Source organism: Anabrus simplex, chromosome 1 (assembly GCF_040414725.1).
Source record: "Anabrus simplex isolate iqAnaSimp1 chromosome 1, ASM4041472v1, whole genome shotgun sequence".
NCBI classification, from domain to species: domain Eukaryota; kingdom Metazoa; phylum Arthropoda; class Insecta; order Orthoptera; family Tettigoniidae; genus Anabrus; species Anabrus simplex.
In genome coordinates this window covers 564,268,842-564,295,774 of record NC_090265.1, presented here as the reverse complement: position 1 = coordinate 564,295,774, position 26,933 = coordinate 564,268,842, and positions in this window count along the sequence as shown.

Genomic DNA, 26,933 nt, shown 5'->3' with positions numbered 1-26,933 from the left:
TACGGACATGAAAATTTGTATTTGGAATTTTCTTTCAAAGTAAAGAAACACGTAATCATTTGTCTTTGTAAAATCCGCTTAGGAGGGGGGTGTGCATTAACTGAAAAATTAGTTGAATTCTTTGTTGATACTTATATCTAAAAAACTAAAGATGTTACCGACGTGAAAATTCGTATTTGGAATCTCCTTTAAAAATTAAAAAACACGCATTTTGGAGGGGAAGTGGAGAAATCAACTTGGGGGCGGGAGCGGTGAAAAAGGAGTTTAATTCCTTTTTATGATGATACATATATCTCAAAACTGAAGATGTTACATTCGTGATAATTTACATTTGGAACCTCCTTTATAAATAAAGAAACAAGTTCTTTTGGTTTTCGGAAAAGTCACTTAAGGGGGGAGAGTGAATGTAAGTGAAAAAATTTAATTCTTTGTATGGAGAAACTTATAACTCAAAATCTTAAGGTTCCACACGTGAAAATTGGTATTTGGAATCACCTTAACAATAAAGAAACACGCATTTTTGGAGGAGGAAATCAACTTAACGGGCTCGGGTGAAAAAAGGGTTGAATTCCTTTTATGATGATACTTATATCTCAAAACCTAAACGTGTTAGAGGCATGAACATTTGTATTTGGAATCTTATTTCAAACTAAAGAAATACGTGTTCTTTTGTCTACGGAAAATCCACTTAAGAGGGGTGAATGAATTGAAAAAAAAAGTTGAATTCTATGTGTGAGGATACTTATATCTCAAAAACTAAAAATGTTAAAGACGTGAAAGTTGGTATTTGGAATCTCCGTTAAAAATGAAGAAACACGCATTTGTTTTTCGTTTTTTTTTTTCTTTCGGAAAATCGGAGTAAGGTGTGTGGGGTTGAAAATAAGTGAATAAGGAGTTGAAATATGTTTATGAGGATACTTTACCTAAAAAATTGAAGCTATTACAGACGTGAAAGTCGGTATTTTGAATTCCTTTTCAAAATAAAGAAACGCATACTTTTTGTTTTCGGAAACTCAACGTAAGGCGAGAGAGGGGTGGAAAGAAGTGAAGAATGAATTATTCTTATGAGTGTACATTTATCTGAAAAACTGAAGGTGTTACAGACGTACAGGCAGTTAAGGGACTGAAAATAAATAGAAAACCGAGTGAATTTTTAAAATGAGTACTAGTATATCTACATTATATGTCAAAAACTTAACATGTTAGGGACAAGAAGCTTGGTATTTGGGAAGTCCTTTAAAAATAAAGAAACCTGTACGTGTTTGGTTTCAAAAAAGGCACTTAACAGGGGGCGAAAAGAAGTGAAATATAGTTTAATTATTTTTATGAGGATACTTATATCTTAGAAACTGAAGATGTTACAGACGTGAAAATTGGTATTTGGAATCCCCTTTAAAAATAAAGAAACAAGGATTTATTTTTTCGACTTGAGAGACGGTCGTATGGTCGTCTTAGCCCCAAAAGGTAATATCACAAACATGGTTTACAAAGAATTTCTGGGGTAAATAAAACTCAATTTTTGGGTGAGTTTTTGTAATTTAGGAATTTTTAGATAATATCTTAGTACAATTCCGAGGAAAATTACTTTGACCAAATTACGAAATCCACGCGAACGAAGCCGCGGGTAATTGATAGTTAATGCATATAGCGAAACTCAAACAACAGGGGAACTGCAGACATCTAAATTGAAACAGTACATCCGAAGAGACAATTTGAATCCAAGGAATTAATACTACTTCGTCCGTGGCATGTCCAGTCATGATGGTGAATTCAATAATATTCGGCATCAGTTTTCTAACTGAGAATTGTGTTCCAGTGCAGAGGGAAAGAAGATTCATACTGCTGACAAGGATAATCGGTGCCACAATCGTGCACTCCTAGATGTTCGAGAGTACTCCAGGTGGCTCCAAGTTGTTCAAAAGCTCTGTCGTGTAGTCGACAGGCACTTCTGTATTACATGTCGTGCTGATAGACTTGTAAATTTGTAGAACGCCCGGTAATTCTTGAAAAAATCGCTTGTTGATAACGCTGACAGCTTCATTCTTGAAGCAAGAATTGCTCTTTGACACAACCATGCGTGATCGGCGACATTCTGTGCCCACGTATGTCAAAAATTTCAACTCTCTGCGTGGCGTAGATGTGGCTGCACATCGCACACATACACGTAGACAAACACTTTCAGATGTCACGGACTGAATAAGACACCTCGTGTTTGGGACCAAAAATCGCTTCCTCTCCCCTGGACTTAAAATGGCACCTTGACTGGTATAGGCCTATGTAGTCCTCGTTTTTTGTCATTTAAAAGTGTAAGTGAATAAAATGAATATCTGGTAAATATGAAATAAATAAATAAATAAATAAATAAATAAATAAATAAATAAATAAATAAATAAATAAATAAATAAATAAATAAATAAATAAATAAGTAAATAAATAAATAAATAAATTACAACTAATATAAATAATGAAAGCAGGTCTTTACGTGTGTAAAGAATCATTTAAGTATACACCTATATTAAATATTTCAGCTCTCTACGTGCCGTAGATTTGGCTGGGCATCGAACACATACACACAAACAAACACTTCCGAATATCACGGATAGAATATGGGTTCCTGTGTCTGGGACCGAAAATAGCTTCCTACGTCGTGGACTTAAGATGGCTACTTGACTCGTATTACCTATCTTATGAACGTTGCCTAGCGACAAGGGGCCGATTGCAGAAACGATGACTAGTTTTAAGCTTTAGACATCGTTTACCTAAACAACGTCTAAATCAAGCATGATCTTGCATTGCACAAACAATGTTCAGCCGGTGTTTAACTAGACATCGATATTGGTTTTAAAATGGAGATAGAAGTATCTTTCATGCAACTCTTTGCTTGTCGCAACCAATGAAATTTGTCGGTGCGCGCGCCGAGCGCCCGTCAGTTGTGTGTCTTCCTACGCATTACTCAAATATGGCTAAGCATGAGCATTACTTGCCCACAGATAAAAATATAACTTTCGGTGGAAATTAAATCTCATAATATTATCGACACTAAAGCGACGCACCACCGTACGAGGAAGTGAAGCTTTGATTATAGCGTTGTTACGGTGAGCGTAGTCTGTTCGTAAATAGCTTCGACGAAGAAAAGATGAAACAGTAGTAACGTGTAACCGAATGTGTTGTACGGACCATATAGATGTAGCTTGCATTCTGGAGATCGTAGGTTCAAACGCATCATCGGCAGCCCTGAAGATTGTTTTCTGTTGTTTTCCTACTTTTACACCAGGCAAATACTAGGGCTGTTATTATGACCACGGTTCTTCTTCCCCAGTCCTCCTATTTAAACAATAATCACCACCACTTGCTTTTTCCTTTCTCATAGTTGCCGAAAACTTATCTGAATTAGCGCAACGATTATGGACCTATATAAAAACCATGTACAACCTACTTCTGAGTTTTCACTATTATGTGCGCTTACTTGGCAGTAAATATAAGTGAATCTCTACCGGTTGATGTATGTGACAGCCCTTTGACGATTGGGACAAGTAATTCAGACATGTATGTAGTCGAAGTGATCTATAATTCCATGGGAATTATCCCATGTATAATAAAATCTATCGGTTGCCAAGAATTGTATTCAAGTTGACATACCGGACTGTCCCTTTGTCAGTCTCAAGAAACAAGTCCTTTGAAAAGCGAAATATTATTTTAAGCTCTACCTCATTTCACATAAGTTGCTGTGATTTCGCAGTGGGTGACCCACAGAGAGACCGTCGGACTAACCTTTTCTCCCGGAATCGTCTCAACATGATAATACAAATGACATGATTCATGGTACATAACCTCTGATTGTGATTCACTCCTCTCATTTGAGGTTAAACAGTGTTCTCGGCAGTGTTTAAACATGCCTGCTTGAACATCGGTTTTAGAGAGTGTCTAAGTGATAAATGTCTCTGCAATGCGGCAGCCATACTTAGGCATTGTTTAACCGTAAACATCTTCTGAACACCGTTTCTGCAATCGGCCCAATGAAATTATACATTTTATCCCGGTAACAGAACGTTGGATTGTCATATTTCAACACACGTTTTCCGCCGGTTTCTCGTTCATAACTGCCTAACGCACGCAAAAATGAAAAACATCGGGCTTAAAGGTGCATTTGCAGCCCTCCCCCCCCCCTACCATCCACCTATATTAAAATTTCAGATCTCTGCGTACCGTAGATGTATTATAACATTGTCGAAGCCAAGGATGAGACTGGATAGTCAATGAAATCAACAAATGCGTTCTAGCCTATAGCAAAAGACATAGTGCAATGTAGTCACTATATCTCTTCAGCAAAGGCATAAAACCAATTTTAAAGGGATTTTTACTACGTAGTTTATATGAAGAAAATTAATTCTCTTAGGAATAAGTGGTGATTGCACTTATTGAGGATAAGTAATATTTCTGACACGAAAACAATGGATTCTTGTACAGAAGAATCAGCGTCCATCTTCGAACACCTCGTCTCAATGTAATGCCTTTTGTAATCAACAATTTCTTGTTTTATTCCTTAATATACATTTGTTCAATAAACATTTTTTCCAAATAACTTGCATAGTTCTGCTATGTTAGGAAAGAGACAAGCAGCATTTAGGTCAATTTGTAATTAATGTTTTCATTTAAGTCCTTTTTAGAAGCATTTTATTGAAAATGAGCAGGATCTGCACTTGTTTGAACTGACCACTGAAAACAGAAGCTATGATAAATTTGTGTACCCCTTGAGACGACCCCGCGTACCCCTAGTGGTACGCGTACCACAATTTGAATATCGCTGATGTAGAACACTAAATGTGGCGTCTGATGGCGCAATCCGTTTGTCGATTTGTCGTACCGTTGAAAAGCAGTACATCTCGAATTGAAGATCTGCACTTAAAAATGTGTCCATACTTATCAATATAAACAAAGTCTGTAATTTCGTTCATTTTACCAATTTTACATATATTTAACCGTTTTATGTCAACTCAAGACCGTATCAGTGGTTTTTTACTTTCGAGTCTGTTCGTCCGTCTGTCCATCGGTTTGTCAGTCAGTTCCACCTTCACGGCGAAACGGCTGGATAGATCTCAACCAAACTTCATATTTAGAGCATCTACGAGCAGGTTCAGATATGCATATGATTTAAAAATCACTGAACAGACTAAGGGTTTATAGGCAGATCAGAACAGGTTTTTTTTTCTATTATACTATCAGCCGCATGGCCACCAGGCGGGTTTATAATTGCACTTCAATCTTTCTTTCTTTCTTAATCTGTTTACTCTCCAGGGTTGGCTTTGCCCTCGGACTCAGCGAGGGATCCCACCTCTACCGCCTCAAGGGCAGTGTCCTGGAGCGTGAGGCATTGGGTAGGGGATACAACTGGGGAGGATGACCAGTGTCTCGCCCAGGCGGCCTCACCTGCTATCCTGAACAGAGGCCTTGGTGGTGGATGGGATAATTGGAAAGGATAGACATCGAGGGAAGGAAGCGGCCGTGGCCTTAAGTTAGGTACCATCCCGGCATTTGCCTGGAGGAGAAGTGGGAAACCACGGAAAATCACTTCCAGGTTGGCTGAGGGGGGAATCGAACCCACCTCTACTCAGCTGACCTCCAGAGGCTGAGTGGACCCCGTTCCAGCCCTCGTACCACTTTTCAAATTTCGTGGCAGAGCCGGGAATCGAACCCAGGTCTCCGGGAGTGGCAGCTAATCACACTAACCACTACACCACAGAGGCGGACATTGCACTTCAATACGGAACAAAAATTAAATGTATAGCCTATAAATATATTTTGTGTTACTACATGCAGAAATAAGATTTTTTAAAATGAAAATCTGGTTTCAACTATACTCCATTAATGACAGATATCAACTTAACATCACAATGTATTCTCATACGTGTAAGTAAGTTAAAGTTGTATGTTTTTATAATGGTACTTTTTGACTAGACTCCATAGTTTTTAATTCAAGATACATGCGTAATAATGTGACGATATTTAATGTGATAAATTATTGACCAGAGCAAATAGACAGGACCAGATATCAAGAATATCCAGTGTCTTACAAAGTTTAAATACATATCCTTGTTCTCTTTTTGTTTTCTGAATTTTGATGGCTGTAGATGTCTTTCAGGCGACTACACAATTATCAGGACAAATTCTTATTCTTCTTTATCTGTTTACTCTCCTGGGTAGGTTTTTCCCTCGGACTCAGCGAGGGATCCCACCTCTATCGCCTCAAGGGCAGTGTCCTGGAGCTTCAGACTCTGGGTCGGGGGATACAACTGGGGAGGATGACCAGTACCTCGCCCAGGCGGCCTCACCTACTATGCTCAACAGGGGCCTTGGGGGGGGGAGGTGATAAGATTGGAAGGGATTGACATAGAAGAGGGAAGGAAGCGGCCGTGGCCTTAAGTTAGGCCCGGCATTTGCCCAGAGGGGAAGTGGGGAAACCACTTCCAGGATAGCTGAGGTGGGAATCGAACCCACCTCTACTCAGTTGACCTCCCGAGGCTGAGTGGACCCCGTTCCAGCTCTCGTACCACGTTTCAGATTTCGTGACAGAGCCGGGAATCGAACCAGGGCCGCCGGGGGTGGCAGCTAATCACACTAACCACTACACCACAGAGGCGAACATAGGTCATCCAGAATAAAGATGACAATAATTAATTAAGGAGAGCACAGATATAATAGGGGATGCCTAACTGAGGCCGAAAAAGTGAACTCAGTTCATCCGGAAGGACGTGGGTTCGATTCCTCACCAGGAAGATGAAAAATTGAGGAACGAGTTTTCCACTTCTGGAGTGGCACGTGACCTTAAGGTTCACTCACCCTACAACAAAAATGAGTATAATTTTAAATCCTGGGAGTATGGACGGCGGATCAAATGTGTTGACCATGCTATCCCACTTCCGAGAGAAGTTCCCGATCCCATTCAAATTTTCCTTGTGTTTATCAGCGGTTGCGTATATTCCAAAAGTACCCAGATGAATATTTAAAGCTATTTACTTGACTTTGAAAGTGCCGACAATACGCACGTAGACGAGCCGAAGTAAGGTTGAGAGAGATGATACAGTAGTGTGTCGTCTAACAATGAGGGGTTGATAATTTGAATAGCGTGAAAAAACTTCAGAAGAAAACATCCGCTAGAACTGTAGGGTTAGACTCGCGACGGTTTCGTTTGTTGAGTTCGTTACGTTAGTCTTCCACTGGGAAATGTAGCAAACGGACAGTTGAATGTTTCTAATACCACAGACAATATCGTACACTGCCGTATTAATCGAACGAAAATTGAAAATGCACTGTCTAACGTACAGATTTCGCGGAGAACATAGTGTTTGTGTATGTAACCACGTGTTCTGTGATGCCAGATATAACAATGCCATTACCCCACTCAAGGAGGCACTCTTTGCCCTCGGGCAATCTGCTGCTGTTGCAGGAAGATTGTAAATAATTATTCATTCTTACCGTGAATATTCATCGGAGAAAGAGCACTGCAATTGACTTAAATACCATTCTCTACAACCTCTTGAAATGACCAAGATTATTTCAAATTCACCCTGTAAAGTGAGAATATACAGCAAGCAGGTGAAGTGTGTATTAATGTTGTCTATGATTTTCGTTATTTTATTCTATGTACTTTTTACAAAGTTAAGCAGTTGCGATCAGCAGTATTCTGTAAGAAGGATGTCAGCTTCCAGACGAAACTATCTTTACATCGGTCTGTTTATAGACCAACTTTGCTTTAAGTTAGAAGTAGGCCCTAACAGACATGAAAGTAGCAAGAATGATTGCTGGTACAAACAGGTGGGAACAATGGCAGGATGGTACTCGGAATGAAGAGATAAAGGCTAATTTAGGAATGAACTTGATGGATGAAGCTGTATGGATAAACCGCCTTCGTTGGTGGGGTCATGTGAGGCGAATGGAGGAGGATAGGTTACCTAGGAGAATAATGGACTCTGCTATGAAGGGTAAAAGAAGTAGAGGGAGACCAAGACGACGATGGTTAGACTCAGTTTCTAACGATTTAAAGATAAGAGGTATAGAACTAAATGAGGCCACAACACTAGTTGCAAATCGAGGATTGTGGTGACGTTTAGTAAATTCTCAGAGGCTTGCAGACTGAACGCTGAAAGGCATAACAGTCTATAATGATAATGTATGTATGTATGTATGTAAGCATTTATAACGAAGTTATCAGCACATAGGATTTTCTTAAACAATTTGCACTTTGCAATTGTCGCTTCTTGACACCACTTGTATATCCATACATTTGAATCATATCTCCACAGGATTGGGAAATAATACGGAACGTCTTCTTTTAATGTAACCAACTTTATAACAACTATATCTCCAGATGTTGTAAAAAACGTAGCGAATACGGTAGTGTGTCAGTGCTTGGATTCTCAAAATATAAATATATGTAAATTGAATGTCGACGTCGATGTTATCCAAATCGTTAAAGTTCACAGGTAGTTTCTCCAAATCGATAGCTTTCTTTAAAAACCTCGTAAGTCCGAATACTCTTCCTATCCATTATATTCCTTAAGACTGGGCACGCCTCCCAGTCCCATATTTATATGCAGTCCAAAAGAATAATTTTCGTCATGGTCATTTTCCTCTGCCAATTTGTAAAGGAAAATGAACCTTAAATACATTATACTGTAGGAGTGTGTAAATTTGCCATGTAATCAACATCCCTACAATACGGTACGTTAAGGTCCATTTTCCTTTAGACATTAGCAAAGGAAAATGAGCACAGCGAAAATTATTCTGATGGACTGCATACAAATATACGACCGGGAGGCGTGGCCAGTCTTAAGGGATATAATAGGTAGTAATAACATTTGGACATACGAGGTTTTAAAAGAAAGCCATCGAAATGCAAAACCAAACCTTGATGTGAGTGGAATTGCCCAAAGTTTGTACATGTGCGCAACTACCGTATATTCATGCAAACTTTGAACGAAATCCCAGTGTAACACCTTGAAGACTTTCCTTGTTAGTGCCTAGGGTACGAAAAGTGCAAAGTTCCTCAGATTCAAGGCTCTTAATGGCCTATTCGGAGATATATTTGGTTTACTTTGCAGATATTATACACAAAAGAGAATAACTGGTAAAACATCTCAGTAGAGAATGTCTTTTCATTTTACAAAAAATACGGCAGAAATCATTGTAATAAAACAAGGGACCTACTCAGTAACAGAAGCACACATTTCTGAAAAGTAATAAGTGTGTCACTTAATAGCAGTAGTGACGAAATTCGAAATGAAGAAATAAGTGTTCCGGTCTTAAATTACACGTTTCTTAGACTCCGATATACCTGTTTCCTGTAGTTTACTTCATGTCCTACATTCCCACCTCATTGTAAATATTGTTTTCTCGTGATCCTCTGATAGGATCTGCACTACTAAAATATTAAATCATTTCTTGCTTCATTTGCTTGAGTTCTTGATAAGATCTGTGTACTTTATTAGTTCTTGAAACTTTAATTACAATTTGAGCCCCCCCCACTGCGGTTTAGTTTGTAAAACACGAGATTAGTTTTAAATGTTCGTATGTTGACTTTTATAACGTTGATTTGAATTACACAAGGGATTCCTTGTTTTTGAATTATACCTCATTTTCCAAAGTTCCTGACACTAGAAAAATAAAAGTATTGTAGTGGCCGTGGCCTTAATTAAAGTGCAACCTCGGAATTTTTCTGGTGTAAAATTGGGAAACCACGGAAAACTATTCTCAAGGTTATTGGTGGTATGGTTCGTACGCACTACCTCTTGAATGCAACCTTTCAGCTATATGACAAGTACCACGTAGGAAAACTTATTTTGCTGAATTTATATATGTGTATCGAAATATTGTATTAACGGACTGACTAGCCGAGGCGGTAAAGGTGTGCACGGCTCACCGGGAAGGACATGGGTTCGACCCCCACTCTTTTCCAAGTTGGTGAGAACAATAATCAGATCCCCTGATGTGAAGACAGCCGACATCAAATGAGGATATGATACAAGAAGAAGAAACTCATGGCTCTGATGTTCACTCAGTCTACACCAAAAATTCTGGTTAATTCCCGGGAGCAAAGGTGGCTGGGCACCCGTCTATCTCACACAGTGCCGAGGTTAAGACCTTCCACTACTCCGAGGTCCTTCACAGTCTTTACGAAAATGGCCTTACTTTGTTTTACTATTCAAACATATTAGGGACATATAAGCAGGGGCGTACGCAGAGATAATTGCCCCTCCCCCTTCGAAATGTTGAAGTTTAGAACTTGTGATTAATTGTGGCAACTATGAAAATGAAGATGTTAGGTAGTTCAATGTTTTGCTTTTTATTTTAACTACGTATCTGCCAACAATGTGTTGATGCTGCCATTAATAAAAGCAATCATCCTGAACCAACGGACTTTTCTGCACTTAACATTTAGCGACAGTGATGTTTTTCCAGCAGTACATAGAGTACTGATACTGTTTGATGTCTTACTAGTAACCACTACCACACCAGAATGCTCTTTTTTTCACCCATGAAATATTTAAAACGGTTATTTGCAAAATGCCGGCCCCGTGGTGTAGGGGTAGCATGCCTGCCTCTTACACGGAGGCCCCGGGTTCGATTCCCGGCCAGGTCAGGGACTTTTACCTGGACCTGAGGGCTGATTCTAGGTCTACTCAGCCTACGTGATTAGAATGACGGTGAGATGGCGGCCTGGGTCTCGAAAGCCAAAAATACGACCGAGAGGATTCATCGTGCTGACCACATGACACCTTGTAATCTGCAGGCCTTCGGGCTGAGCAGCGGTCGCTTGGTAGGCCAAGGCCCTTCAAGGGCTGTAGTACCATGGGTTTTGGTATTTGCAAAATATGAATACACGGGAAAGATTGAATGGCTTAGTTCTTTTGTATATATACCCAAAAAGAAAAACATGAGGCCATAGAAAATGTAATTCATGAGCTGGCCAAAAAACCCAGGAGACGTCTTCTATTGTAACCATCAACATGAATACAAATGTGTCTTAATTATTGTGTTATAAGCTCATGAAAGAATTATCTCGTAGAAGTCAACCTTTACAATAACATTTGTGATTTATTAGAAATCAAAACCGATGTTACATAATGGAATAACGGGGTATGTTTCACCAGAGCCTTACAACTACGGTATTTTCCTTCTTTTTTCTTTTCAGACTATTCTCCCACCATAACGGGACTACCTCTTTTTTATTGATTTATATCTAGCCACAGAAAGAACCTTCTCATCCATGCATATTTTGAAACGTAACGTGTCATGTACACCACCTTTCATGCGAAAACTACTTGTTCAAAGTCTTATATTTCCAATAATTGACTATGGTGCAGTCGTATACAACGACTTATCTGAAACTTTGAACATAAAACTACAGAGGGTACAAAACGCATGTGTTCGTTACGTTACAAATGCCAGGCGTGATGAACACATAACACCCTATTACATACAGCTACAATGGTTGAAACTCCATGAACGTCGAGAAATCTCAGTAGTTGTTGCCACGCAGAAAATTCTCAAACTGAAGACACCATCCTACCTTTATAATGCATTTAAACCTATGGAGTCGGTACATAACAGAGATAATAGGTTTACAAAAACCACCCTTCAAATTCCCCTTCATCGTACCACTAGATTTAACAAATCCTTTGTTTGCACTGCATCACGTATCTTTAACGTCTTTAATCTTCACCGTTTCGCAAATAACACTAACTGTACCCAAGTAAAGCAGTTCTTAACATCTATCTTTCTGGAGGAGTACGCAAGAGGTTGAGATCAGGCATTCTTGTGTCGAACAATCAGATATATGTATATTTCGAAGAAAATTGTTTGTCTGCAAATGCCAGCTTTATATTCATTAAATCCATGTAGTCCAAAATAACAGAAGGGCTTAATGATTTACTTTCTTACTTATTATATAATGTATGTCTTAACCTTACTGGATTTGGTATCTGTATTTTCGTTTTTTTTTTTAATGTTTCATGTTTAGTTTAATACTTTAATATTATAAAAATGTAGTTACTGTGATCATAAATCTGTACTGTATTATAAGAAGACGCTACATAAAGGGGCTTTTCAGCCTCAGTGGCATGTAAATCATGATCAATAAATTCAAAATTCAAAATTCACATAGGGCTGCTCCGTCTTCACGATGTATTTAAATAATGCCCAGCTACTATGACATCACAATTTCGCAATTTAAAATGCTACAATGACATACCGGTACATTATCAACAGTAGCAGTTTTTATTCCAACGAAGTTATAAGTATGTGAAATATAAGTGTACCTGAGTGTTCATAAATATTAACTGTCAATAAGTACCAACAACAGCGTTACTTTATCCAAATGAAGTTTCAAGGCAATAAAACAAATGTCAGGTGCACCTAAGTGTTCATTTTATATAAATGTTGTATATTGTTGTGATATTTCTCTCAATGTCACAAGCCATTTTATATAGTGATTTAAGAGTAGCCTAAGGACTAGTTAACCATTGTTATGTTAGTATCAAGACAACACAGCTGAAAATGCCTAATATATTTATGCGAAACATGTCCCATTATTCCATTATGTAACATCGGTTATGATATCTAATAAATCACAAGTTGTATTGAAAAGTTGGACTTTACGAAATATTTTTTGAGCTTATACGTAGTTCAATACGGATCCTAACATGAAGTTTATAACTTGCAATAATTATGTTATGTCCGCCGCTGTGGTGTAGTGGTTAGTGTGATCAGCTGCCACCCCCGGAGGCCCGGGTTCGATTCCCGGCTCTGCCACGAAATTTGAAAAGTGGTATGAGGGCTGGAACGGGGTCCACTCAGTCTCGGGAGATCAACTGAGTAGAGGTGGGTTCGATTCCCACCTCAGCCATCCTCGAAGTGGTTTTCCACTTCTCCTCCAGGCAAATCCCGGGATGGTACCTAACTTAAGGCCACGGCCGCTTCCTTCCCTCTTCCTTGTCCATCCCTTCCCATCTCCCCATCCCCTTGCAAGGCCCCTATTCAGCATAGCAGGTGAGGCCGCCTGGACGAGGTACTGGTCATCCTCCCCAGTTGTATCGCCGACCCAGAGTCTGAAGCTCCAGGACACTCCAGAGGTGGGATCCCTCGCTGAGTCCGAGGGAACAACGAACCCTGGAGGGTAAACAGATTAAGAAAGAAATAATAATCGTGTTATTTTTAAAGTTTTAATTTAGTGTGTCTAATTTCACAATATGCACCCAACATTATTTTATAGAAGTCCTCAAATTTTAATATTTAATTCTCCCCCCCCCCTCCCCCCACCTCAACCCTAAAATAAGAAAATTTCTGCGTACAACCCTGCATATAAGTTTCTTTGTCCATTTACCAAATGCTATGACACAGAATTGTTTCAGATACAAAATCAACAGTTTGTTTTTAAATTACCTAGTGCTGTCCAGCGCACGCATACTTTATGAAGTATACCAGATTTTAATGGACACATCGTAATTCGTTCGAACGACCGGATAGGAAAAGGGCACGCCGTTTCCGTAAAAAACGTGCTCGAATTAAGCAAGCGGTCACCTGATAAAGGTGTTTGCCTTCAGATGTTTCGACTGTTTTGTCTTCTTCTACACAACTGTCCCAATACAGAGCCCAGGGCAGCGAAATTCCAAGACTCGTTCACTGGCCGAGCGTCTGATGCAAGTCTTAACATTACGATCTGGTTCTTGTGAGTCACAGAGCCTATTATTATATAACCAGACAATAAATTAAGAGATTTTCCCTTACACATTCGAACCACATTAGTAGGTGTGGTTGAGTGAAAGGTTTCTGCTGCAGTTTGGTGTGTTCTATCGTCCCGGCGAGCCAGTCAAACAGGTAGCCCGATAAAATTGCCGGTGGTTGAAACATGGAGGTGTGTGTGTGACAGCAGACTAACCTACATTAGCCTGGAACACAGGACTGCCCCTCCTCAACGGAGTGACGTCACGACTGGTATAAAATGATCCTACACATCGTATCGGCATCAGAACGCATCATTTACACCAAGAGACACCATGGCACTGAAGGTAAGTTGTATGCTATTTGGAATACTTAGTTGTTCTAATTGTTGTATCCAACAATGGATATTATATCTTCATAAAGAGGCTTACCAAGCTGAAAAGATAGCAGTGATGGGATGGCAAATTCCCTCCTCACGGCTGTGAAGTGCGTTTTCCTTAGGGACATTGAGATAGTCATCCTCGATACAAGCGTGTGTAAAATCTGCTCGAAAACCTGTGTTACGGTAGTGTCTATACCAGTGCGAGCATCCGTAGATCAGGACTATCAACAGTGCTTCGTGTCTCTCCTAAAGTGAGTGTGGGAAAAGCAGGAAATGACCACTGTCAGGAGGACCATGGTAATAGAGCCCAAAATTGGCTAATTTAGTAACTTAGGTCGTTTATTGTTCATGTCATAGAGCACGTGGCCAACCATGGAGTTAGTGTTAGATTAGATGTGTAAAGTGTGAAATGGACAAGTGAGAGCCTAACACTAGTGCCGGCACGTATCCTACACAAAAGACTAATGAATATGTGGTATGAGTCAAGAAGTTATTACGTTCTCGTCCAAACGAATGCAATTTTATATATGTTCCATTTTCTTAAATTTTAAATTGGTATTTCACCTAATACAATATTGTTCAGAGGGCGTGGTTAAGTGAGAGGAAGTTCGTTTCACATTGGATCGTAAGTTAAAATTTTCAGTTGAAAAAGCGTGTATTGTCAGGAAGGGCAGCTGATCTTAAACTCCCAAGTCAAAACTCAAAAAGAGTCAGGATTGCTCCAGTGATCCCAGAAATACTTAGGGTAAGTTTTATAGCCTTTTCTCAGAACGAACGATATGAGAGACTGATGACAAGGTACGGCTTTTAATATAGACCTCTGTATAACCCGTGCCACGTACGACCCTTTTGGGACCTTGCTTGCCAAGACGACTACTGCCCAGTCAGGCGACCCGCAGATATTGGAGTGCCTCGTAACCAGTGTGACGATATTCTCGATCACATTGCTTGTTTTCGAGACAGGGTTAAAATTGGAACTTGGTTAAAATTAAAATTCTTAGGTTGTCAGGGAATCGAACCTAGTGCCTGCAGGTAAGAAACAGACTCATTACTCACACACCACGGGGTTAGCGACAGCTCTATATATTTCTGTTATTCATTTTAGTAGCCGAGTTTCACTCATCTACTGGATTTAGTTTAATATCATAATGAAGGTGACAGCTCAAGTTTGGATCCCATCTCCTCTGCTCGGGGATGCACGGTTAATTCCCAAATGAGTCGATTGGTATTTAACTGTATTTAGCTAAGAGATTGTTGAAGCCTCCGTGGCTCAGGCGGCAGCGCACTGGCCTCTCACCGCTGAGTTCCGTGGTTCAAATCCCGGTCACTCGATGTGAGATTTGTGCTGGACAAAGCGGAGGCGGAGAGATTTTTCTCTGGGTACTCCGGTTTTCCCTATCATAATATTCATTCCAGCAACAATCTCCAATATCATTTCATTTCATCCGTCAGTCATTGCCCCAGAGGAGTGCGACAGGCTTCGGCAGCCGGCACAATTCCTATCCTCGCCGCTAGATGGGGGCTTCATTCATTCCATTCCTGACCCGGTCGAATGACTGGAAACAGGCTGTGGATTTTCATTTATCTAAGAGATTAGATTAACTAGCTGGTCAAACAACACCATTTTAGGGGACTTCAGCATCTCAATAAGACCGGCAGTTTTTGAAGGACACATTATTATTATTATTATTATTATTATTATTATTATTATTATTATTATTATTATTATTATTATTATTATTATTATTATTATTGATGTTGGCCTTCTATCCAGTCAAGACCCGGTCGATCCCAGGTTGGAATTATCGCCTGAAAAACTCTCAAACTCCCGGTCGAAACCAAGACGAGCTGTCGACCTCCGTAACATAACGGCTAGCACTATTACCTGCCGGTCACGGGACGTGGAATTTTTGAAAAGTCCCACGTGCCTTGACTAGGATGCGAACTGCAGCCGCTTTGATGATAAGGCAGCAGCTATGGTCGCACGGCTATTTTTCCCCCACGTTGAAACTCACTTCAACTCATATATATTTATTACTAGGATATGCTCCTTTTTATCACTCCATCAAATGTTTTCGGCGTCGCAAGGACGGGTTAGGATTGGGAAAGTGGCCTTAATTAAGATACAGCCCCAGCATTTTCCTCGTGTGAAAATCGGAAACCACGGAATATCATCTTCAGGGCTGCCGATCAGTGGCGGCGATTAGGGGGAGGTGAGGGGAGAAGTCGCCCCCCCCCCCACACTTTGTGGAGGAAACCTTACATTTTTATTCCATTTTAAGTGCCTGAAACTAGGAAGTATTTTTGATGATGATGCTTGTTGTTTTAAGGGGCCTAACATCGAAGGTCATCGGCCACAAGTATTTTTATAAAAAGAAGCAATTTGTGCAAGCTCTGTTGTCTTATCAGCTAATTCGTCCCTTTATTTTCTTTAATTTCTAACAAACCCGGGTGCTTTCTCTTGTCTTTAAATGTTTCTCCTCCACTTCTAATTCTCAATGGCCACTACTGTTGCCGACGGTGGAGTTCGAACCCACCATCTTCCTAATGCAAGCTCACAGCTCACAAGGTGCTATGCCACTCGTATCAGACAGCTTCCCACTTGGTTAAAATTAAATTCTTAGGCTGTCATGGCCCGAACTGCACAGCCAACTTGCTCGGTTAACTGGATTTAGAAGAGGGCGAGAATCAGTCACAGATAAATGCACCACTATTAATTAATATTCATATGGGTGCTTAAGCTTCGTCAGTAAACCATCTTCAAGCCTTTGAAATGTGTGGATATATCACAGGATGTTGAAGATTCGGTGAGTATACCACGTCAACAACGAGGCGATAATCTGTCGTGCCGGCAAATCTCTCTCTCTCTCTCTCTCAAAATGCAGTAGTAGAACAGCCTCTTTCGGTAACCCCGATACGGGAGATGCAAAAATAGGAAAAATTACTTCATGATGGATGCCAAATTTCTGTGAAGAGACGACACCAGAAGAAGAAGAAATAAGGAATTTCTCCAGCACGTAGTGAGAGGGTTAAATAAAATCGACCTCAGCCAGGATCGAACTCGCTATCTAGGGAGCAAGTAGTAATAGACTAACAAGTAAACCAGGACTTACGGTAACGATGAGTGAGGAAAGGGCTAGGACTGGGGAGGAAGCGACCGGGATCTTAACCCATTTCCTTACAATGACAGGTATAACCGTTAGTAAGTATTCATACGTATTTGAAATCTGGTAGTGTGACCGTTTATTTAATTCAATCGTGATTTTTTAAATTAATATCACTTTCGCAGGTAGCACTAGTGTTTTTGTAGACCTATTTTCAACATCTGAAGGCTACTTCCCCAGTGCCTGGGGAGAACATTGCTTGTATTCATAGAAAGCACTTTTTAGATCTTCGTTTCCTAAACAGTATCACAAAAGAACAAGAACTACTACTTCTACTACTAATGGCGTTAAAGTGAGATATTTTATCGTCCCGAGAAGGAATTTTGCTATTTCTTATTAATAGAAGAGGAGACGACATGTAATAACACGTTGAACAATTTTGTCGATTCTATTTCTCTAGCAAGTGAAGGAATTAAAAATATTCTTCGAATTCGAACACGAATTATCCTTTCCTAGGATCGCCAGCGGATGAAAATCTTCGATAACAATAAATGACCTTAGTTAGAAGGAAGAAATCTAAAATACAGCCCAAATACCGTTGGTTGCAAAATGAATAACTTGCCGTGTAAATAAATAATCGTATTCCGCGGAGCTTTCTTTTCTTCCTCTTCATCTATTTACCCTCCAGGGTCGGTTTTTCCCTCGGACTCAGCGAAGGATCCCACCACTACCGTCTCAAGGGCAGTGTCCCGGAGCTTGAGACTCTGGGGAGAATGACCAGTACCTCGCCCAGGTGGCCTCACCTGCTATGCTGAACAGGGGCCTTGTGGAGGGATGGGAAGATTGAAAGGGACGGGCAAGGGAGAGGGAAGGAAGCGGCCGTGGCCTTAAGTTAGGTACCATCCCGCATTTGCCTAGAGGAGAAGCGGGAAACCACGGAAAACCACTTCGAGGATGGCTGAGCTGAGAATCGAACCCACCTCTACTCAGTTGACCTCCCGAGGCTAAGTGGACCCCGTTCCAGCCCTCGCACCACTTTTCAAATTTCGTGGCAGAGCCGGGAATCGAACCCGGGCCTCCGGGGGTGGCAGCTAATCAGGCTAACCACTACACCACAGAGGCGGACCCCGGAGCTTTCTCAAGTGGAAAAATTAATCAAACGTACGAAGATGGGAAGGCACAAAAAACCGTTTTCGGACCTACCAACAGCAAGGTTCGAACTCATCATCTCTCAAATGCAAGCTAACAGCTACACGATGTGAACCACATAATCAATTCGACGCTAAGGTGCGAAGTAAACTGTCCTGAGGCACATCGGTAATTACGAAAATGGAGAACGATTGGGTGCGACGTGACCTCACCAGTCGCTGGCCATCTGGGCGGGTCGATGCTCTACAACAGCCATAAGGCATCAGTGAAAGTTGTTATATTGCGGAGCATACCCGGGCGGGATTGCTTTGTGTAGACAAAGAACATTTCTTACTCGAGTCCCAGTTCTTTCGTCTGTGTTACAACGCCTCGAGATTATTATGGACGATAGAACATTTGCTTTCTAAGCATACGTTGTCGGGTTCGATCCTGCCTCAGTCCAGTGATACCTGAAGAGTCTCGAATACGCCAACATCATGGCAGTAGATTCACGGGCTATTAAAAGAATTCCTGCGGGACAAATTTCCAGCACAAAAGGGTCTCCGAAAACAGTGAAAGTAGTTATTGGGAAGTACAACCATTATTATTATTATTATTATTATTATTATTATTATTATTATTATTATTATTATTATTATTATTATTATTATTATTATTATTTGAGCCGGCCTCGTGGTGTAGCGGTAGCGTGCCTGCCTCTTACCCGGAGGCCACGTGTTCGATTCCCGGCCAGGTCAGGGCTGGTTCGAGGTCCACTCAGCCTACGTGATTAGAATTGAGGAGCTATCTGAGGTTGAGATAGAGGCCCCGGTCTAGAAAGCCAAGCATAACGGCCGAGAGGATTTCATCGTGCTGACCACACGACAACTCGTAATCTGCAGGCCTTCGGGTTGAGCAGTGGTCGCTTGGTAGGCGAAGGCCCTTCAGGGGCTGTAGTGCCATGGGGTTTATTATTTATTATTATTATTATTATTATTATTATTATTATTATTATTATTATTATTTCTTTCACATTGAATTCTTAGAAATTGTTCTCCTCCATCGGGATTTGTATCGAAATCCTTCGCATTCCTAACACGTACGAAAAACTGTGTCTAACGTAGTCCGTCAGACGCGCGCCCGATGAGTACAACGTTCCGAGATGCAAGCACAAATACAACTGCTCAGCCATCGACGCAGTTCACGAAACAAAACTACAGATCAGGTGAAAAAGAACCTTCTGCCACTGGTATTTTTGAACGTAGTGGTTTTGCTTGATATTTCAGTGCTGTGTCTTGCAGAACAAAATACTTTGTTTCCTTGTCTGCCTTTTCTCTACTTGATTATTGTTGCCTACGCTAATCTATTATTGTCAGTTTGCGTTTACAATTTCCCCTTACAGAGAGACGCAATTGTCCTTCTTTGCCGAGTATTATCCTCCTCCTCCCTTTCTTCCATGCCACCTTTCCTTGTTTATCTGGGGTCATGGAACTCCCTGACTGAATTTAGTACTTGGTCGAGGGTCTCAGAACGGGATGCCTTCCCTAGCACCACGCTATGGTCCTAGTAAAAATCCTATCTGGAATATTTGATGTAAAATTTAGCTTACAATGAACATACGTTAATCAGAAATCTTACACGTGCTACTTAAGGCCACTGTACTTGGCCGAATAGCCAGTCCCGTTGTATGCTTGTCTCTTATCCAAAGACCCTGAGAACAATTCTGACCAGTCTAAGGATGAAAAATAGATTTTAACTTTCTTGACTGAGAGCTGAAACGGGATTCACTCGGCCTCGTGAGGATGTTCGTCAAGCTGAACACGTGGCACTCCAGCAATTACAGGCCGTCAGGATGAGCAGCAATGCTCATTGCAAGCCTAGACCTTTAATCAGCCGTTCTGCCACAGGTTTTTGTTTTGCTTTTGGTTTGTGGTTGGTCCAGTAGTTAGATTGCTAGATTCTTGTATCAAAGATCACGGGTTCGATCGTAGTTCAGATCGGTAGACATTTTAACACGTCCTGTCGTTCATGTCGGCCGTGTAATAGAACCTTTATGAACACAGTAGATGTTCATTTGGGTTAACACCCTCAAAATTATATTCCGTCTGCAAAGAGTTTTGATTTTACTGATAGGAGGGCTACCGGTCGATTTATATTATACTGATACTAAAACTTTACCTTGTTTGAAGATGCACTTTTCAATTTCTAGTGTTGAAAATCTGCACGTATGTGTTACTTAAACGTTCCCCCACTCTCATATCTATTCTTCAACAGGGTTTTTCAACGTTGTAATGCAAAATTCAATAGCTCAACACCAGAGTCGAATTATAATTTAGAATTCATTTATTATAATTTTGTTGTTACAGTGTGTATTCAGTATACTAAAAAATGTGTAACTACTTTCGAAAAGAAAAAAGATCTCTATAGGTCGACGCCCCGAACAAATAGCTTTTCTTTTCAAGAAAACTACTTTTGAAGTTATTAATATGCCATCCCTCTTCCATTATCAACATTTACAGAAAGGTATTTACTCTTTAGATAATATTTCTACGTTGCTTTCCCCTCCATTCTGAATTATGAATTTTCTCCAACCCGTGGCAGATGTCCTATCATCTGACACCATTGCCTTAATCCGCATTTCATATTCAAAATTTGATATTTACATAACGTTCCTTAATCCATGTATAAACTTAATTGAACTAGCCCTGAATAATAAAAGAGCAGAACTACGAAACCAACAATTATATCAAATTATTTTCCTCTAAATAGCTCCATTCATTTATCATCTGGTATCCTGTCTCAACTTCGAGATACTTCAGAACGCCACGTTCTAACGTTTCCTTTTCCTTCCGAAAATCTCTCTCCGAGGATAGATAATTTTCCACTTTTATATAGCCTATGATTTAAAATACAGTATACAAACTAAGGCAAAAGGAACGCCATCTACTCTACAGGTTACGAAGGCCTGCAGAAGAGTGGAAGATAGAACGAGTTGACCGTGCGATTTGGGTCGCGTAGCTCTAGCTTGCATTCGGGAGATAGTGGGTTCGAATCCTACCACCGACAGCCCTGCAGATGACTTTCCGCGGTTTCCCATTTCCAAACCAAGCAAATACCTTAATTAAAACATGAAGAGCTGAAGGCAAAGGCTTCCGCTATTTGAAATCTTGGAGTTAATAATAATGGGGTATGGCCTCCGCCGAAGTCTGATGCATTTCTATCGATTTGACTGCCACGGGTGACCTGCACGTCTCTGAGGATGGCGCCATGCCTAGGATGAAATCTAACATTGAAAACGCACAAACATCCACTCCCCGAGCCAGAGGAATTAACCAATGAAGGTTAAATTCTCAGATCCGGCCGGGGATCGAATCCGAGACCCCTTCAGCCAAAGGCGAGTAAGTTAACCAGTTAACTACGGAACCGGGAATCTTGAGACTAAGTATACTAGAATTATTACCTTTATGCCCGGTCACTGTTGCCTAGTTTTTTTACTGTTTTTTTTTTCAAAGCACCGGGCGAGTGGCCGTGCTGTTAGGGTGTGAGCTTGCATCCGGGAGATAGTGGGTTTGAACCCCTCTGTCAACAGCCCTGAAGATGGTTTTCCGTGGTTTCCCATTTTCACACCACGCAAATGCTGGGGCTGTACCTTAATTAAGACCACGGCCGCTTCCTTCCCACTCCGAAGGCCTTTCCTGTCCTATTGTCGCCATAAGACCTGTCTGTGTCGGTGTGACGTAAAGCAAATAGCAAAAAAAAAAACCGGAGCGAGTTGGCCGTGCGGTTAGGGGTGCGCAGCTATTAGCTTGCATCCGGGAGATAGTGCGTTCGAACCCCACTGTCGGCAGCCCTGAAGACGGTTTTCCGTGGTTTTCCATTATCACACCAGGCAAATGCTGGGGCTGTACCTTAATTAAGGCCACAGCCGCTTCCTTCCCACTCCTACCCCTTTCCTGTCCCATCGTCACCATAAGACCTATCTGTGTCGCTGCAACGTAAAGCCAATTTTGTAAATTTAAAAACTGCGTCCTTTACCAAACACCATAACAAAATGAAAGCACATTAATATGAGAAAGATGATGCTATTCACAGCCCCTGGTAATTTGAAGAGCAACACTAAACAAATACTGAAATACAAATATTAACTGGTACTCATTTTTAGTGCCATTTGCCACTCCGGAATTGGATATCTTGTTTCCAAATTTTCAACTTGTCGGTGAATCAATCTAATGTAGTTGAATAAATCAGTCGTCCAAAAATAGAGAGGTCTTGGGACTATCTAGACATAGTTCAATGTTTCCCATAATTCTACTTGCATACATGCCTATAGTGACGAGATACCTCGTAAATAGGCCACATTTCATATTTTTTCACAGTTCTATGTCTGAAATGTACCTCTGTTTTATTCACAGACTTTTCTCCTGGTGACATTGCTGGCGGTAGCTCGGGCCGCTGGACCTGCAGCCTACAACATCAACACTGCCACCGCTGATGCAGGTGCCGTGGGGTCAACACAGGAAAGCACTCTCCTGGGCTATGCTGGAAGAAATGTGCTGTCACAGTATTCAAAATCTGTAGATGGTCCTCACTCCAGAGTTCGCATCAGTAGCTCTCGCTCGACCAACACAGCTTATGGTCCCGGATTGGAGATTCCTGCCCCACCAGCAGGACTAGCGTACGGTGCTGCTGGACAAGCTTTTGGTACATCGCTGCACGGTAGTGGAGCATACGGAGTGACTCGTGGAGCTGCCATTGCTGCTGCAGCTCCCGCTGTGCGTGTTGCCGCCGCCCCAGCCATCGCAGCCGCCCCTGCAGTCAGTGTAGGATACGGTTCTGGTCTGGCTTATGGTGCTCAAGCTATCACTGCTGCCCCCGCTGTCCGCGTTGCTGCCGCTCCCGCTGTAAGTGTTGGATATACTTCTGGCCTGGCTTATGGTGGTCGAGCTATCTCGGCCGCTCCAGCTGTTCGCGTTGCCTCCGCTCCCGCTCTGAACGTCGGATATAGCTCTGGCTTGGCTTACGGAGCTCGGGCTATCTCAGCAGCTCCAGCTGTGAGCGTAGGATACGGCTCTGGTCTGGCTTATGGAGCCCAGACAATCACTGCGGCTCCAGCTGTTCGCGTTGCCGCCGCTCCCGCTCTGAACGTCGGATATAGCTCTGGCTTGGCTTACGGAGCTCGCACCGTCTCAGCCGCTCCAGCTGTGAGCGTAGGATACGGCTCTGGTCTGGCTTATGGAGCCCAGACAATCACTGCGGCTCCAGCTGTTCGCGTTGCCGCCGCTCCAGCTCTGAACGTCGGATATAGCTCTGGCTTGGCTTACGGAGCTCGCACCATCTCAGCCGCTCCAGCTGTAAGTGTGGGATATGGCTCTGGATACAGCTCTGGCTTAGCTTATGGTGCTCGTACCATCTCTGCCGCTCCAGCTGTAAGCGTGGGATACAGCTCTGGATACAGCTCTGGCTTAGCTTATGGTGGTCGGGCCATCTCTGCCGCCCCAGCCATCAGTGTTGCCACGACTCCAGCTGTAAGCTTAGGATACAGCTCTGGATACAGTTCTGGCCTGTCCTATGGTGCTCGGACGATCTCTACTAGCCCAGCCATCAGTGTTGCCACCACTCCAGCTGTAAGCTTGGGATATAGCTCTGGATACAGTTCTGGCTTAGCTTATGGTGCCCGTACTATCTCAACCGCACCTGCTGTGAGCGTCGGTTACAGTTCTGGCTTGGCTTATGGAGCTCGAGCTATCTCAGCCGCACCAGCCATTCGCGTTGCTGCTACACCCGCAGTCAGTGTGGGATACAGTTCAGGCTTGGCCTATGGAGCTCGCAGTGTAGGTTACGGCTCTGGCCTGGCCTATGGTGCTCGCACCATTTCAACTGCTCCTGCAGTAGGTGTAGGATACAGCTATGGTGCTCGTGCTATTGCAGCCCCAGCCGGACTAGCTTACGGTGCACGCACCATCTCAGCCCCTGCTGTCGGAGTATCATACGGATCTTACGGCCTACCCACATATGCCGCCTCATACCAGACAGGCTATGGCAATCACGTCACCTTCTCTGGGCTTGGAACGAGTTACTCCTGGTAAACATCTTGACTGCTCTCTTTATTTATGACATTCTCATGAAATATAGTCGATCATTTTCATCGTCATTATCATCATTATTAGTGATCCAAATTGGTCAAGAAGGAAAGTTATATTGTAAAAATGATGTAACTCAATTATTTATTTTTCAATAAAATTTGTGTTTTTAAATACTGCATTTCATATTTTTCGACGATAGAAAACAACAGCCACTATCCTCTGTACCTTCTTAGTGTCATACTAGTGTAGTTGTCTAACCACTCGGTCTCAACCCGAATGTCGTGGGTTCGAATTCCTGCTTTTTCGTATAAGATTTTCAGTTAGATCAGTGATAGGAATATTAAAAGACCTGAGCACTTAGACCAGACACAGGTGCTTCATCGACCTTACATAAACATGAAGTGTTATTGGCAAATAATAATGCTAACAAATAGATGTTATCGGGTTAATTCACCATCCAAAAATCCCAATCCTCTTAGAATGATTACATCATACTTACTGTGGCATAAGACTAGTGTAATTCACTTTGTTTACAGAGATAGTGATTTTTAGTCTAAAAAGCAAAGATACAGTACCCAAAAATTGCACTTTAATCACGAATGTTGTTTGTGAATTGCATTCGCTTTCATTATAGCATGTGTTGACATATTTCAAGAGAAATCTTCCTAGAGATGAACGAAAAGACCTTCTACTCCTGCTCGACCTACTCGGTCGGCGAATGCAGCAACTTGTAACCGCCAGCATCGACGCACGCGAGTTCCGCTCGTACAGTCCGGCTCCATGGCTCAATGATTAGCGTGCTGGCCTTTGGTCACAGGGGTCCCGGGTTCGATTCCCGGTATGGTCGGGAATTTTAACCATAATTGGTTAATTTCGCTGGCAAGGGGGCTGGGTGTCTTCATCATTTCATCCTCATCACGACGCGCAGGTCACCTACGGATGTCAAATCGAAAGACCTGCACCTGGGGAGCCGAAACATGTCCTAGGACACTCCCGGAACCAAAAGCCATACGTCATTTCATTTCATTTCCGCTCGTACACCCGACCTGCACAGAACTTAACTGAGGGACGTGCAATTTGGTTTAGTCTCGTTCGAATATCCGATTACATCCAAATAACATAGGAACAAGTAGGGAGAGAAGAGAACAAGACCTTATGAGTATGATCCGGGAGGACTGTATATTAAGGTTGCCGCAGACGTATTGACATTCACAGACATCAGGAATCACTGTGCTTCACACCTGATCGTTTAGCTCCACGCCCATTTTGCTAATTGTGATGTGTCTTGGAATTACGTTTCAATGTTCAAACCTACTTTTATTGTATACCAGAGTTAATTGTGTTCATAATCCCCTCAGGAAAGCGACGGGTGTATCTTGCTGTTCATGCATATTTTTTTAGTTGATTCAGTCCAAGTCTGTGCAACTACGAGACTCGTGCGCATGACGTCAAAACTGTTCAGTACATCCGTGTTGCAAATGTATCAAAGTAGGCGTTTCATTACCGGACGATTATGTCGGGTATGTGCGGTGGCTTGTTGTTTTTCTCTAAACTTCTACTACTTCTTGGTCGCGAAAGTGCGTATTTGTTGATATCCTTGAAGACGTCTACTTCGTACGCAGTGTTAATAGAGAGCCTTGACCGATGGAACATTTGAGTGGTGCGGGAAGCACCTGCTTAGGCTAGGGCCACACTTGCTGCATTGCTTGTAGTGATGGAATATTCGATTCATTTTACTGAATCGATTCATTTGATTCCGTTCACGTTACTGAATCGACACAGTGAGCAGATTCACGGCTCATTAGAGTCACCGTTCCTATTGCATCTGTGTGGTGTGTACTGATAAGACAGCAGAAACAACATTCAGTGCTTGCTGCCATCTGGTCTTTACTCTACGAACTGCTTTCCTATGCGTCAGCTAGCTTTCAGATTCACTTTCTTCTGCAGCCACTTCTTCGCATCAAGTTTTGATGTTACATAGCCTTCCCAGTGACAACTCCATTAAATAAGCATACAGATTTAGGTGAAAATTATTTGTACACATAATCAACAATGACCAGCATTTAGAACTGTCGCCCAGGTGTGAGATTCTCTGTCAATTGTTTGCCTAGTCTTTTTTTTAATGACTTCAAAGAAGTTGAAAATTTCGTTACATTCACGGTAAGTACACAATACCAAATAAAAAAAAGTTAAAAATTGAAATGCAGGAAAAAATAGCTACATGTGCAGTACTATACATGCTTATTATATTACACGACAAAATTTACGTAGTTAATAATAATAATAATAATAATAATAATAATAATAATAATAATAATAATAATCGACATAACTCAAATTTTATACACTACGTTATGGTTTTCCACTGTTCTCTGAAAGTCACAACTCTATTATATATACAGAATTAAATGTAAAAATACCGGTGTCCACAATAAGCAGCCTACGTATGAAATATAAATCAAATAAGTTGCTTTACGACGTACCGACACAGATAGGTGTTATGGCGACGATAAAGTAGGA